Source organism: Euprymna scolopes, chromosome 14 (genome assembly GCF_053919585.1).
Source record: "Euprymna scolopes isolate OS-2025 chromosome 14, ASM5391958v1, whole genome shotgun sequence".
NCBI lineage: Eukaryota > Metazoa > Mollusca > Cephalopoda > Sepiida > Sepiolidae > Euprymna > Euprymna scolopes.
Window position 1 is genome coordinate 94086131 of NC_136495.1, and position 14719 is coordinate 94100849.

Below are 14719 nucleotides of genomic sequence, written 5' to 3' on the forward strand. Positions count from 1 at the left end.
AAATAATCTAATTTATAATGCGGCTAGAAATTATCATCCGAGAGTGGTGTAGAGTTCATTAGAAGTAGAATTTAATTGCCAGTAAAAAAAAAATTTGAAAAACTCAAATTGAAAGTTTTGATAATTTTGTAACTCTTCTAAGAAGTGAAAATCTTTGTTGAGCATTTTTTTTCGAAATCGCCATTTTGACATAGGTGCCTCTATCAACAAGATTCACATTGCCTTGCCTGAATCTTTCCACACTCTTTAGGGAAGGGGAGTTTTTTGATGAATTTGATATTCAAGACATCTGTTACGATCTTGTTCCTGCTATCCATTGTTCCACAGCTCCATCACAATTCATCACTGAAAATCTTACATAGTCAAAGAGCACTGAGCTGCTGCTAATATTTTCAAATCTTTAATTCGCATGAATCATCATGAGAGAGGTAACTTTCATCCAATACTCCTGCGCTTTCCAGCCATTTATGGTCTTCAACTCTCAAACCTACCAATAATTCACAGAAACAATTATCCATTTCACTTTACTTCCATTTAAAATACTTCAAATTTTTCTGAAGTGAAAGAATATCTAAACACCCTGTATAACGATTTCATAAGCCAAATTTCTTTCAGAACTCGAGTCAAGGGTTTTTCAGTGTGTTTGCTCAACCATCTGGCAGTAATGCTTCTGATCTGCAATGGCACAATGACCATGACAATGACCATGATAATGACCATGACAATGACCATGACAATGACCATGACAATGACCATAATAATGACCATGACAATGACCATGACAATGACCATGATAATGACCATGACAATGACCATGACAATGACCATAACAATGACCATGACAATGACCATGACAATGACCATGACAATGACCATGATAATGACCATGACAATGACCATGACAATGACCATGACAATGACCATGACAATAACCATGATAATGACCATGACAATAACCATGACAATGACCATGACAATAACCATGATAATGACCATAACAATGACCATGATAATGACCATGACAATGACCATGATAATGACCATGACAATGACCATGACAATGACCATGACAATAACCATGATAATGACCATGACAATGACCATGACAATGACCATGACAATGACCATGACAATGACCATAACAATGACCATGACAATGACCATGACAATGACCATGACAATGACCATAACAATGAACATGATCAGATGCAGCAGAAAATTAGAGGAAAGAATTTGTGTTCTCTTTCTCTCATGTAGAAGCTCATGTTATTATGCACACTGTCATATAAGAAACTATATGTGTACGTATATATATATATATATATATATATATGTATATATATATATATATATTTATATATATATATATATATATTTATATATATTACTATAGGCATCTAAGCATACCGAAAGCTAAAACTACCATCCTTCAACAAGCTTTAATATTTTAACTTATTAAAATACCAACCAGAATAAAATCAAAACACAAATTAATAATTGATTTAATTAAACCAATAAATATATATGGTAGATCCATAATCCTACTAAGGAGACAAATTGTCCTGAAGACGATATTTGGGTTTCGTCCATACACATTTACGTACGTATCTATCATATCATATCATACGAACTATCATATCTGCGGATATATAGGCTTATCTATTACTCGTTTTTGTGCATTTCTTCATGTATGTATACGCGCATAAGGAAACAAAACAAAAAAGACAATATTACCACTATTCAATATGCTTTAACATCAAAGCATAAATATATAGATTAAATATATAGATTAAATATATAGATTAAATATATAGATTAAATATATAGATTAAATATATAGATTAAATATATAGATTAAATATCCAACTTGTTAGAAAAAGTTCAAAGTTAAATTTCAAAACAATACAAATAAATAATAAAAAATAAAATAAATAAATAAATAAATAAACATAAACAAATAATTAAATAAAATAAAAATAAAAAACTGAACTAAAAGACATCAAATTTTTATCAACTAGCCAGTTGACCCAATTTAGTTACATTTGAAACACCCCCAAATGACCTTAAATTGGATCCTCACTATCGCGCGGTAGTCATAACAACCGTGCTACCTCAGCCTCCATTCTCCCCTCTCTCCCCCACTGTCTTCACACCCCACCTCTGTATTATTATATTACCTCCTCCTTACTAATTCCTTAACCTTAAACTACCCTTTCAATCCCCTTCTTAGCCCCCTCCCCCTTCGCTTAACAGAAACCGAATCTTCAGAATTAACATAAACTCATAAGAACTTTAACTTCGCCCGTCGCCACTCATGGCGAATTTTCTCTCCTCAAAATTTGAAAAGGTGTTGAACCTTTTTAGTTTTTGTACCTTAATTTTTCTTGCCTGATGATATCTAATATGATTGAAACGGTCTGAACATCGTAGCAAGATATGACTATTTACATAAAAAAATCTTTTTAAAAATATAACTTGCTCTCTTATGATCGAGCACTATCAACGACCCTTGTTGAAATTCAATTATTTTCAGTTTTTGGATATCTTCCCACCGAAAAACTATATATATTTTTAATTATAAATTATAAATCATTTTACTCAATATATTTCAGAGGTAAAACAACCAATGAAGTTTTAACGAGGTTAATGCGAGAGTGCTCAATACTGACCCGCCCATACCCGGTATGTTTGATGTTTATCATGCGAAATGCTATGCAATTTTTGGAACCTATAAGTGACACACACACACACACACACACACACACACACACACACACACACACACACACACACACACACACACACACACTCTCTCTCTCTCTCTCTCTCTCTCTTTCTACATATATATATATATATATATATATATATATATATATACTTTTTTGTTTTACATTTTACATAAGCATTAATATGTTGCTACATATTCCTGAACATGTTTCGGTCAGCCAGTTACAAGTAACTAGAGACTTCTTCAAGCGATATTGCTCATACAAAAGTTTATACGACTTATGAATGTAATTGTACAATTGTATAAAATATATATTTGTATAAACAATATAAAACAAATAAAAAGTTGTTACGATACGCCCCTCCAGGGTTCCAATTTTATTCTAGATTACGTATCGTACCGTGTTTAGAAAAAAAATGTAATATGCCGATCATGGAATGTTATGGCCGAAATGGCTAGGTAATTTAAGGTTTTTTGATCAGCACCGTCGTGAAATAACGTAGAGCACAATTCGACAAGACAAGAAAAAAGTGACCGGACATGTATTTATATATACATCAACTATTTTATTGTGCAATAAAATTTAATAAACACGAAACAAAATATAGAATGCAATGTCTCAAAGGATCAAAACAAAGCGAAGTTTGCAAGTTAACGTCTCTTTCTTTTCTCTTTTTATTTTCTTTATATTATAAATATATATTAATATTATATATATATATATATATATATATATATATATATATATATATATATATATATATATTTATATTATAAACATATATTTATATTATATTATCTATAAGATGTTTATTCAACCGAAAATAAATATCTGAGGATTTTAGTTCGGCTATTCATAGGAGGTGAACAGGATTGGGATAATCACAGAGTACTTACCTCTTAGAAAAAGTGTCATCGTATGAGATGACAGATCCTCGCAAATAGAAAAGTCGTTGTCCAATTCCAAGCTTCCCATAATTTTATTTCGATATTTGCTGTGACACATCCATTCCTCGATTTGCAGTAACCATCTTTTTTCGGGGGGTATCTGCCCTTTTCTGTTGTATTGCTAAATATATATAGGCATGTTAGCCCTTTATCTCGTGCAGTTATCTCTGAATTGGATTAATTAGGGTGCATGGCGAATTGATCAATTTCTCCACCACAGATTCTGTCATTCCGCGTTTACCTCCTACGACGCTTGCTTTCAGAATGGTTATTTTTTAAAAATGTTTTCTGCCTTATGTGGTTTGATTTACGCGCTAACTTTATTTCAAATTACTTGCCCTCCCTCTCTCTTTATGAAATAGGAAAGAAGAACGACAGTGGGCAGGGTTAAAGGATAAAGAAATATGTGACGTAACGAGGGGGTATGTTATTTCTGTTAGTAACTTGATGCATAGGCGTTATGAATTCGTTGCTTTTACCCTGATCGAATGAAAATCAAGGGAGGTGGGGGGATCTTTGTCATCAAGTATTTTAACTGACTCTCGAAACAACACTTAATCATGCTCGCACGTAACAAAGTACACACACACACACACACATATATAAATATACAAAGTGAGAGAAGTGAGAGAGAGAGAGAGTGAGTGAGTGAGTGAGTGTGTGTGTGTGTGTGTGTGTGTGTGTGTGTGTGTGTGCGTGCGTGTGTGTGATTTATAGGTTAAAAACTTGCATAAAATTTTGCATGAAGAATACCAAACATACCAGTATGGGTTGTTCAGAATTATAATACACATATCAGGAAAAAAGATCTACATAGTTCTTTTAACATAATTTTTATAATGATTAGACTATCCGGCGTTGTCTGGGGACATGGATGACAAAATAGTTTGGAAAAGTGTATTTAACATCTTCCTTTAAAATTTTTTTTTTTATCTTTCTTTGATTTCCTCTTGCGTTTTTTTTTTTTTACCATAATCAGGTTGAGATCACACTGAAATCGATGATGTAAGTCTTTTAAGTATATCTTTTGTAGTTTCTAACTTTTAACCGGACACACACAAACAGAATTACAACTTCTCTTTATATAATAGACTAACAGAGCAAAAGTGTAACATGCCTTTTATCCTCCTCTCTTTCCTTCTCCCTTGTTTCCCCCTTCCCCTTCAACCATCCCACTTCCTCTTTCTTTTTGGCCCAGCCCATTCCGCTTTCTGAACATACAAATAAACATAACTAGAGTCGATGTAAGGCAAATAACTATGTGAAAAAAATCTGCATTAAAGAATCATGTTTCGCTCTTGATAACATTAAATGATATAAATGTCTATTTGACCCCCAAAGAATGAATCTTTATTTTTCCAAATTTTGGATATCATTTTTCCGGGGTTATGCCGATTTAAAAAGTAGCTACTTTATAAGGATTTGTTGAGTATTTTTCAAGTTGTAGTGAAATATAAAAAAATACATGCATACATTTACTCTTAATGTTATATGCATATATCACACGTGTGTTTTTTACGTTTAAGATAATATATGCATATTTAAGATGCGGTTTTACAGTAATCGGGACAAAATAACATTTTTATTGTCAAATATTAAGAGATTTGTAAAGAATCGGAATTGGTAATTGTATTGGAATCGGGAAAAATATTGGAATCGTCCCATCACTTATATATATATATATATAAATAAGGGGGTAGTCACCAACAATGTGTATTTTTTAACATTATTTTATTATTCCGTGCCTTTGTTTTTGTTGTGGCCTTATTTTAGGGGTTCACAATATCAAACAGGAGAGTCTGTAAAGTCATGTCAACGATTAGGCTGGCATGGAATCTCTGATTAGAGAGTCCAAAATGGCTGCCTTTCACAGCGATGGGAGAGTCCATGTGAAGACAGGAATAGGGGTGTCAGTTACCCCAGAACACCCCCCTCCAAAGATTTATTTCCCTGAAATATAATTTTTTCTCTTAGGGTTGACTTCCAAGGGGTCCGTCAGCTTCCTTTTTCTAGTGGAACAACGTATTTCCGTACTGGTTTGAGGAGGTTCCAGATCAAATGCCTCATATAGGAGGTCCATCGTCTCTTCTTCAGATGGAATTTCACTTGGCTCGTCTGAAGTGCGTTTGCGAATTTGGTTTAAGTGTTTCTTATGTGTGGAGTGTGGTCCTTCCACCATATAGACCATACGACCGATCCTGTTAATGATCGTTTCCCGCTCCCAGAAGGTACTATTATCTTTATGCATTTGGAAAAATATCTTTTCTCCCGGCATGTAGTTCTTCTTGGGTATCGTCAGCTTGGTGTGTTTTACATGCTTTGGTAATAACTTATCAAAATCTGGCCGTATTTTCCTTGCAAACATTACTTCCGCTGGAGACATCTGGGATGGTGTGTTTTCGTTTGGCGTTATGCAGTACACCTGAAGAAATTGTTGTAGAGCTTTTTCGGATGGCGTGTCCTTAGCCTTCTTCAAAGCTCTCTTCAGTGTGTCCACAAATCTTTCCGCCTGGCCGTTTGACCTTGGGTGGTATGTCGGAGTTGTAATGTGGTCCACTTGGAAGTCTCTAATGAACTCTTTAAAGTCCCGGACGTAAACTGAGTGCCGTTATCTGACACTGAACAGTCGACCACTCCGAATCGTGCAAATAACTCATGAAGAGTTTTTATGGTGAAGTCCGTAGTTGGGCTCTTACATCTAAAGACTTCGGGCCACTTAGAAAAACTGTCCACTATTATAAGGTAGTAGTGTCCATCAAGTGGTCCTGCATAGTCCACATGAATTCGTGACCATGGATAGTCGGCTTTGGGCCAGGGACTGAATTGAATAGGTGGTGCTTTCGCAGCTAGAGCACATCCTCTGCATGATTTCACTTTTTCTTCAATGTCCTTGTCCATGCTTTTCCAGTACACGTATGAACGCATGAGGGTCTTCATTCTGGTGGCGCCAGGGTGTCCTGTGTGAAAATCCTTGAGGATTTTTTTATGTAGGGTCGCTGGAATAACTACTCTATCTCTGTATAGTAGAACCTGGTCGCACACTGAGAAAGCTTCTGCTACTTGTTCATCCGATTCCAGTTTTGCTTTGGTTTCTTTTATAAAATCGTCACTCTCGGCTTCTTTTCTTATGTCGTCTAGGGTAACCGGAAGTTCTTTCACTGTGTTACATAGAATCAAACTGTAGTCCTTCTCTGATTGAAGTGATGCGATAACAGAATCGTCAAGCGGTTCTCCAGTTTTTGGTATTAACCGGGATAGGCCGTCAGCATGTCCTATCTTCTTTGATGGTAGAAACTCCATTTCGAAGTCGTAATTGAGTAGGATTGTTCCCCATCTTTGCAGTCTGTTTGCCGTATGTGTAGGCAATTCTTTTCTTGAACCAAAGATAGCGATGAGCGGCTTATGGTCCGTTTGAAGCTTAAAATGTCTTCCATGTAAAAATCTATTGAGTTTAGTCACAGCGAAAATAATACTTAGAGATTCTTTCTGTATTTGGAAATAATTCTTTTCTGCCGGTAGTAGGGTTCTAGACGCATGTGCTATCAGTTTCGTTGAACCATCAGACATTTTATGTAGGATGCATGCGCCGATTCCATATGCGCTAGCGTCACTAGTGACGATTATGTCCAGTTTTGGATTATAATGGGTCAGGAACAGTTCTGATGTGAGCACGTTTTTTAGCTTTTCGAATGCAGTCTGGCATTCTGTGGTCCAATCCCACACTTTGCCCTTCCTAAGTAGCTCATTTAGAGGTGCACATAAAGTATGCAGGTTTGGAATAAAAGCTTGATAATAGTTGGCTAAGCCTAAGAAACTTTGCAAAGTTGTTAAGTCATGTGGCTCAGGCATATTTCTTATCGCTGTGGACCTTTCAGGATCGGGCCGTCTACCGTTCTTGTCTATTATCTGACCAAGGTATTTAATTTGGTTGAGGAAAAATTCGCATTTGGTGTCTTTCAGTGTGAAGCCATACTCACTTATTTTTTCAAATACCCGAAAAACATGTCTTTTATGTTCTTCTATAGATTCACTTTTTACTAGAATGTCATCTAGGTATCCTATCGAAAAATCAAAGCCGCTCAACATAGTGTCGATTATTTGCTGAAAGATAGCCGGGGCGACCTTGATCCCGAAAGCTAACCTATTAAACTTGAACAGTCCCCTGCGGGTGGTAATACACAAGAGTCTGGAGCTTTCTTCTTCCACGGGAATTTGTAGGTATGCTTCGCTTAAATCTAGTTTTGAGAAAATTTTTCCTCCATTGAGTTTCGTAAATACTTCCTCGAGGCTAGGTAGTGGGTAGTGGTGATCCCTTAGTGCTGCATTCAACCCTGTCGAGAAGTCTGCGCAGACTCTAATATCCATTGATTTTTTCTTTACGTATACAGTGGGGGCAGCCCACTCACTGTAGTTGACTTGGGTCAGTATTCCTGCCTTGACGAGTCTATCTAGCTCCTCATCAATTTTTTTGTATGGAGGCAAATGGTATGCTGCGTTTCTTTTTAAAAACCGGGGTGATGTTATCTTTTAATTCGAACTTCGCCTTCATTTTTGTGCAGCAGCCTAATTTGCCCGAAAAAACATTAGGAAATGACTCCTTAAGTTTTTTTTTGCTTCGGCTGTAGGGCTGTCTATTTTCTGACAAAAATCGCTCATGGGCGAGTCCCAGAGTTCAAATTATTGAATCCAGTCTGTCCCAAAAAGATTATTTGATTTCTTTAACACAAACATTTTTAGTGTTAAAGTTTTGCCCTTCAATGTTACATTTGTAGTGACTTCGCCTTCAAACCTAATGCGTTCTCCCATTACCGAGTGAGCCACTCTGTTGGTTTGTCTCATTTTTGGTTTGCCAATTTTACACCAAGTATTATAGTTTATTATGGACAAATCTGAGCCACTGTCAAGTTGAAGTTTTACGTTTTTGTACACGATTTTGACTATTACGTACTTCCGTACATTTTCATCTTTCCCTAGAATTCTCGTCGTTTTGACGTAACTCTTGCGAGGTCCTTTTACTCTGTAATGCGAGGCTTTGTGGCCATCGCGTCTGCATAGATCGCATTTACGAGACCGGTAAGGACAATCTTTCTGCCAGTGGAGTTCTCCACATCCTCGGCATGGGTAACGTGGTAAATCAGGCTTATTTTGGTATGTTTCCTGAGTATTGCGTTTGGTTTTCACTTGACTTTTTGGAAAGAACGGTTTTTTATTTTGCACTTTCTTGATGTATGATACATTTGCCTTTTCTATATTTTTGGAGTCCTGTTTCTCAGAAATAATTCTTTGGAATTCCTCAGCCAATTTTTGAAGGGTACTGTCCGGTTCCTTTTCGAGTGTGTTCAATGCCCTGCGTCTGATTTCAGCGTCCTTGGTTGAGACTAAACCTTGAATAAAAATCAAGACCTTGAAATTGTCGGCCGTTAACGAAGATAATTTAAAATTATCACAATGCCTGTTCACGACTGACGCAAATGTTGTGTAGTCTTAGTTTTCTTTGCGAGTCAAGTTTATACATTTCCATCTCTTATGGAATAAACTAGTTTTCGGGCAGTATAACTCCATTAAGGATTTTACAGCCTCGTCAAATGACAATTCGTTCGTCTGTTTTGGCAGTATATAGTCCACGAACTTACTATGTTCCATGGCTCCCAATTTTTGTAGTAAGAGACGAACCTTCATCTGCTCGCTCCAAGTTTTACAATCAATTCTGAACACATCGCTGAATCTGCGGAAATAGGCTTCAAAAGTTAATTCTTCATCAGGCCGGTACTGAAAAGTTTCCAACGCTGACCAGATTGCAGTTTGGGAAAAAACATCCTTGTCGGACTCTCTACTGTCTTTTTTAGATATAACCTTAGATAATATTTCCAACTTTCTCTTTGCTTGTTCTTGCATTTCAAGTATTTGGGCATTAAATTGTTTTCTTTCTTCTTCTCTTTCTTCTTCTCTTCGTTTTCTTTCTTCTCTTTCTTCGAACCTTTCTGCTTCTCTTTGTCGTTTTTCCTCCTCCATTTGCTTTCTTTCTTCTTCTCTTTGCTTTTGTATTTCGGAGAACTGAGTTTGCTGCAACCGTATCATAGCAGCTATTTGTTTTGAAAGTTCTTCCATGTTGAAAAATAACTAGTCTCCGAATTTCTAGGTCTGAGAAATTTCACCAAGAAAAAAACAATTTTATGAAGATGATATATGAAATAAATATTCACACATGAGGAGGGACAGAAGGAAAAGAAAAAAAGTTCCATGTTGTATCTTAGCAGAAAATGTAATAAAACACTTAAAAAGTTTTTGTTTAATTTCCATGAAAGGAAGAAAAAATAGTGAATAACTGTACTATTTGTTGAAGTCAGAGAATTTTGCCAACATCAAAAGTATTTAAGAAATATCAGAGAGAGAAAAAAAAATCTTTTAAAGTTACCGTTTTTTTCTCTTTTTTTTTTTTTTGAAGTCCATAAACTTTTTTAGTTTCGACTTTCAGTATTGTTCTAATTTCCTTTTGTTGTTGTTGTTGCTGAAATATTTTCCTTTTATAGAGTTGTATTTTTACAATCCTCGAATATGCTTTTATGGTACATATCCACATTGGCACGTTGGTAGAACTTGTTTCAATAAATAATTGTGGGTTAGATGCAAGTGTCCTATGTAGAGTCGGTTTAATGACTTTTCTGTTTCTGTTTTTATTTTTCTCGTTCACCGTAACAGAGAAAAAAAATGGTTGCTTGCCAGCTAACCACACGTATGTTCAAAAATACAAAAGCGTAAATTCAAATTCACCAATAACTTTTTTTTTCTTGTTGTTGAAAAAAAGTAAACTTGTTGAACTTTTTAAAGTTGAATCAGAAAAATAGGAAACACGTGTGTTCAAAAATACAAAAGCGTAAATTCAAATTCACCAATAACTTTTTTTTTCCAGCATAGAATGTAATCTATTTCGTTTTAAAACAAGAAATTGATTAGGACAGCAATATATATTTTTTTCTACTCACAGTTTTGGTTTGGCGATAACTTTCTTTTTTTTTCTTGTTGTTGAAAAAAAGAAGTAAACTTGTTGAACTTTTCAAAGCTGGTAGAAAAATTTAAAGTTGAGTCAGAAAAATAGAAAAATAGACGTTTTTGATTATTAGTCCAAAGGAAAGGGTCCTTGTGAGGTTTTTTCATTCCTACGTCGCCAGATGTTGTGGCCTTATTTTAGGGGTTCACAATATCAAACAAGAGAGTCTGTAAAGTCATGTCAACGATTAGGCTGGCATGGAATCTCTGATTAGAGAGTCCAAAATGGCTGCCTTTCACAGCGATGGGAGAGTCCATGTGAAGACAGGAATAGGGGTGTCAGTTACCCCAGAACAGTTTTTCATTGAGAGTTATGTTTAGATCATTGTAATAATGTTTTTAAATCATTGAAATCGTTTTTAACGCGTTTCAGACGTTCTGTGAAGCGTCCTCGTCAGAAATTATATTCAAATGTGTTGGAGATGTAAAAATAGCATTTTTGTAGTTCATTTGAAGTGTTTCCAAGGGGTGGAAGCGTGTAAGTGTCTACTATTCATTGGAATGTTCAATTTTTATTACTCTTTTAATGGGCTTGTGGAGGCCGCTGACCTCGGCTGTGGTCGCTCCTGTGTTGTGTTTCTCTCTCTCACTCTCTCTTTCTGCATGTGTTTTTTTCTTTTCCTTTAGGGTAGTGTGTGTATGTGTGTTTTCTTTTATTGGTTTGAGAATATGTGTACTGTTTTATAGTATTATGTGATTATTTGTTTCCCTAGAAAGGTGACTGTGATCCAAGGTCGTTACTAATGTGTATGCGTGAGGAAGGGGGGGGAGAACCAGCTCTTCTGAAATAAGGTGCTTTCATTCTATTTTGATATTTATTTTTTGGATTCTTGGATTTTAGTATTGTGATTTTTCGTTTCAGTCTTTTCGGCTATTCCTTATATTATGTTTGTTTAGATAGAGGGGTGTATTTAAAAATATGTATAGGGGATTTTTTAATGTTTCTGTTTATTTGTCTCCCCATGTCGGTATGGCCAGACTCAGGATTGGTTCCTAGTGTGGGGGAAGATCTTGTTCCCCAGAGGGGAGGGGCCCATTGGAGGGGTATAGGTATGGGAGGGGGATGATAGAAGGGATGATAGTTGTCTCAGTCATGAGGGATTTCTCCTCCACTGACTGAGGAGGGAGCGAGGTGTTGGAACAGATATTATAGTATGGTTCTAGGTGTTTCCTAGTGTTGTTGGTTTCGAGGTTAAGTAGGGTTGGTATTGTTCAGTGTGTTGTATTAGAGATAGAGGTGTTATGTCTGTGTGTGGTTGTATGCGCGTGTGTGTGTCTTAATGTGTTGGTTCTGATTTATGTGTGGGTGTGTATATGTATATGGATGTGCATGCGAGTGTGCCTTGCATTTCATGCTTTTGTGTGTTGATATTAGGCTCTGTTCAGTTCAGGAGTGAATCTTGTGATGAAGTTTTTTCCTGTGTAAGTAAATAAAAATAATTGTCTGTTTGGAAGATTGGCATTATTTTGAAGCTGTTTCCACTGCATGTGTGTACGTGTTTTGAAACATAGAGGTGTCTGTTATCTGCAATTTTGATGTTGCTCTTATGTAAGGCCACTCTATTGCTGAAATTTTTGGTGGCGCCTATATAGGATTTGTTGCATGCTGTGCATCTTAGTGCATATACTACATTTCTGAAGGTGCAATTTAGATCCTTTTTTATTTTGAATGTTTGTGCTGGGTTTTTGAATGTGTATGTGTTACCTTCTATTATTATGTCACATACTCCACATCGCGGTTTGTTGCATTTTGTAACCCCTTTTGTAGTGTGTGGAACGAGTTTTGAGGAAGTTAGGGTGTGTTTTAAGTTTTTGGGTTGGCGTTTGCTTTTTATTATTTTTGTTGTTTTAAGTATGTTGTTTAGTTTGTCGTTCTGATTGAGGAGGATAAGGTTTTTTGTTATCTGTGTGAATAGTTCTGGGTTGTTTGTGTATATATATACTAGCTGTAACCGGCCACGTGTTGCTGTGGCTCTGTTTATCAAAATGTAATACAAAAAACAAAAATGACAAAATATATATGTCTTATATTTATGTTGTCAATATTTTTTGATATGCAATATTTCTAGGTGTCCCTTCTTCTGTGTAGGTGTAGAGATTGTCTGATTTTTCGACTGTAGAACACGCAACATATACTTGTCCATGTGAGAAGCAATCATGGTGTAAGTCACGCAAATGTAAAAATTGTCCCTGAAGTTTGTTAATGGTTATTGCAAATGCCAAGCGAATTGTCAAGTGCGCTATTTTAATTTTAGATGGTATATCCGTTTAAATCATTCAATGCACATCCACTGCCCGTTCTTCCTGAGGGTGACGGGGGGGGGTGAATATGAGGATTTTACTATAAACATGTATGTTAACACGCACTTGAAAAACTTGTATAGTAAAAAATTTAGCCGATTTTCTTTTTGTATGTAAGTATAGTCTTTTATCAAAAATAAATTGATGGAAAAATTGAAAAGAAAACTGTTTAAAGAATAAGCCAACAAAGTGGGAGACCAATGATAATTCAGAAAGAAGAAAAAAAGAAAAAAGAATGTACAAATGTTGAAGGATAAGTTTGTAAAAAATGGAAATAGTTTAGTAAAATATATTGCTTTCAAATATTATGAATGAGAATATTCGTCAACATTTTAGTGCTTTTTTTTTTTATTGTTGCGATATTCGGAAATCGAAATATGGATTTTCAAGTGGAACCAATATTATATACTGAATTGTCATGTCACAGTAATGAAAATAGCCAAAACTTACGGAAAACGATAAGCGAGCAATTAATGATTAAAGGAAATAGATATATATATAAAAAAAAGAAATTTTAGCTATTTCTCTTGTGTTTATGTCACATGTCACGTGACAAAACAAACATGGCTGAAATCATTTTTCCGTGTAATTATGAAAGACCGAAATAATTGTGACATGACAATTAGGTAGAAAACATTGCTTATTGTTGAAATTGACAAAAAATGTAAGGAGTTATCATGGTTTTTTAAATTAAATATCAACTTTTCAGCTGGCCGATTTCATTACAATAAGGAGGAAGCACCCTTTTTATCAGCCGACCAGTACAATGGACATCCCGAATTAAGCCGAGTAAAGTAACAGATACAGACAAATTTCCAAACAAACCCGGAAAAAAAAAATAGAAATACAATAAATTGTCGAGTCTACTCAAAACAATAATGGTGCGCTGCCCCAACGGTAAAACCCAGTTGTGCATGGATGTATAAACATTGTTTCAGCTGCGCATACATTTCCTTTTCTACACCCACGCAAATTTGGTGGACTTATAAGCAAAACTTTACCTGTTCACGCGGACGTCGTAGGAAGCATCTTACGTCACACAAATGTTATTCTTTTCTTCCAATCCAAGGAAGACAAATTTTAAAAAATGTCTTTTTCTGAAGGTTTTTGTGGAACCAGTTGAAATGTATAAAAAGGGCATTTTTGCGCCCAAACGAATCAGTCGACCACAAGGCAGCATGCTGTATCATCATCATCATCATCATCATCATCATCATCATCATCATCGTTGACTCTGTCTGCATAGACGTTAAACGCGTGCATGCTCGGCAATTAATTCCTCCACATGGAGACTGACTTGTTACCCTGATGGACTTTTTATTTTTACTCTTTTCTATCTTTCCGCTAACTAAGCGAGGGACTCTTATATTGTTTAATTCTTCCTTAAAAAGAACTGTTTTCTTCAGTACATAATAAAACATTCAATTACCTCAGTTGCAGGTAAAGACTTTCAATTAAGAAGAAACTTTCTTATTTTCTCTTTTCATTCATTTACAATTTAAAAAAAATAAAATTGTATTTAATTTATCCATTCGTCTCAATCATCTTTGCTTGATTGTTTCAACTTCATTTTTACACTTGATTATTATTATTATTTTGAATTTGCGGGACTAAACATCGACACCTGTTAGTCCCGCAACAGTATTGTTTATATATTTTTATTATTTTTTGCAATTTTTATATCAATGAAAGTTG

General features: G+C 35.4%; 1 protein-coding gene across 4 annotated transcripts in view; it reads right to left on the bottom strand.

Annotated features, from left to right (window-relative positions):
• The window catches only part of LOC145293168 (doublecortin domain-containing protein 1-like), a 562737-nt gene that overhangs the window by 19339 nt on the left and 528679 nt on the right, over window positions 1–14719 (bottom strand). The window lies entirely within an intron of this gene.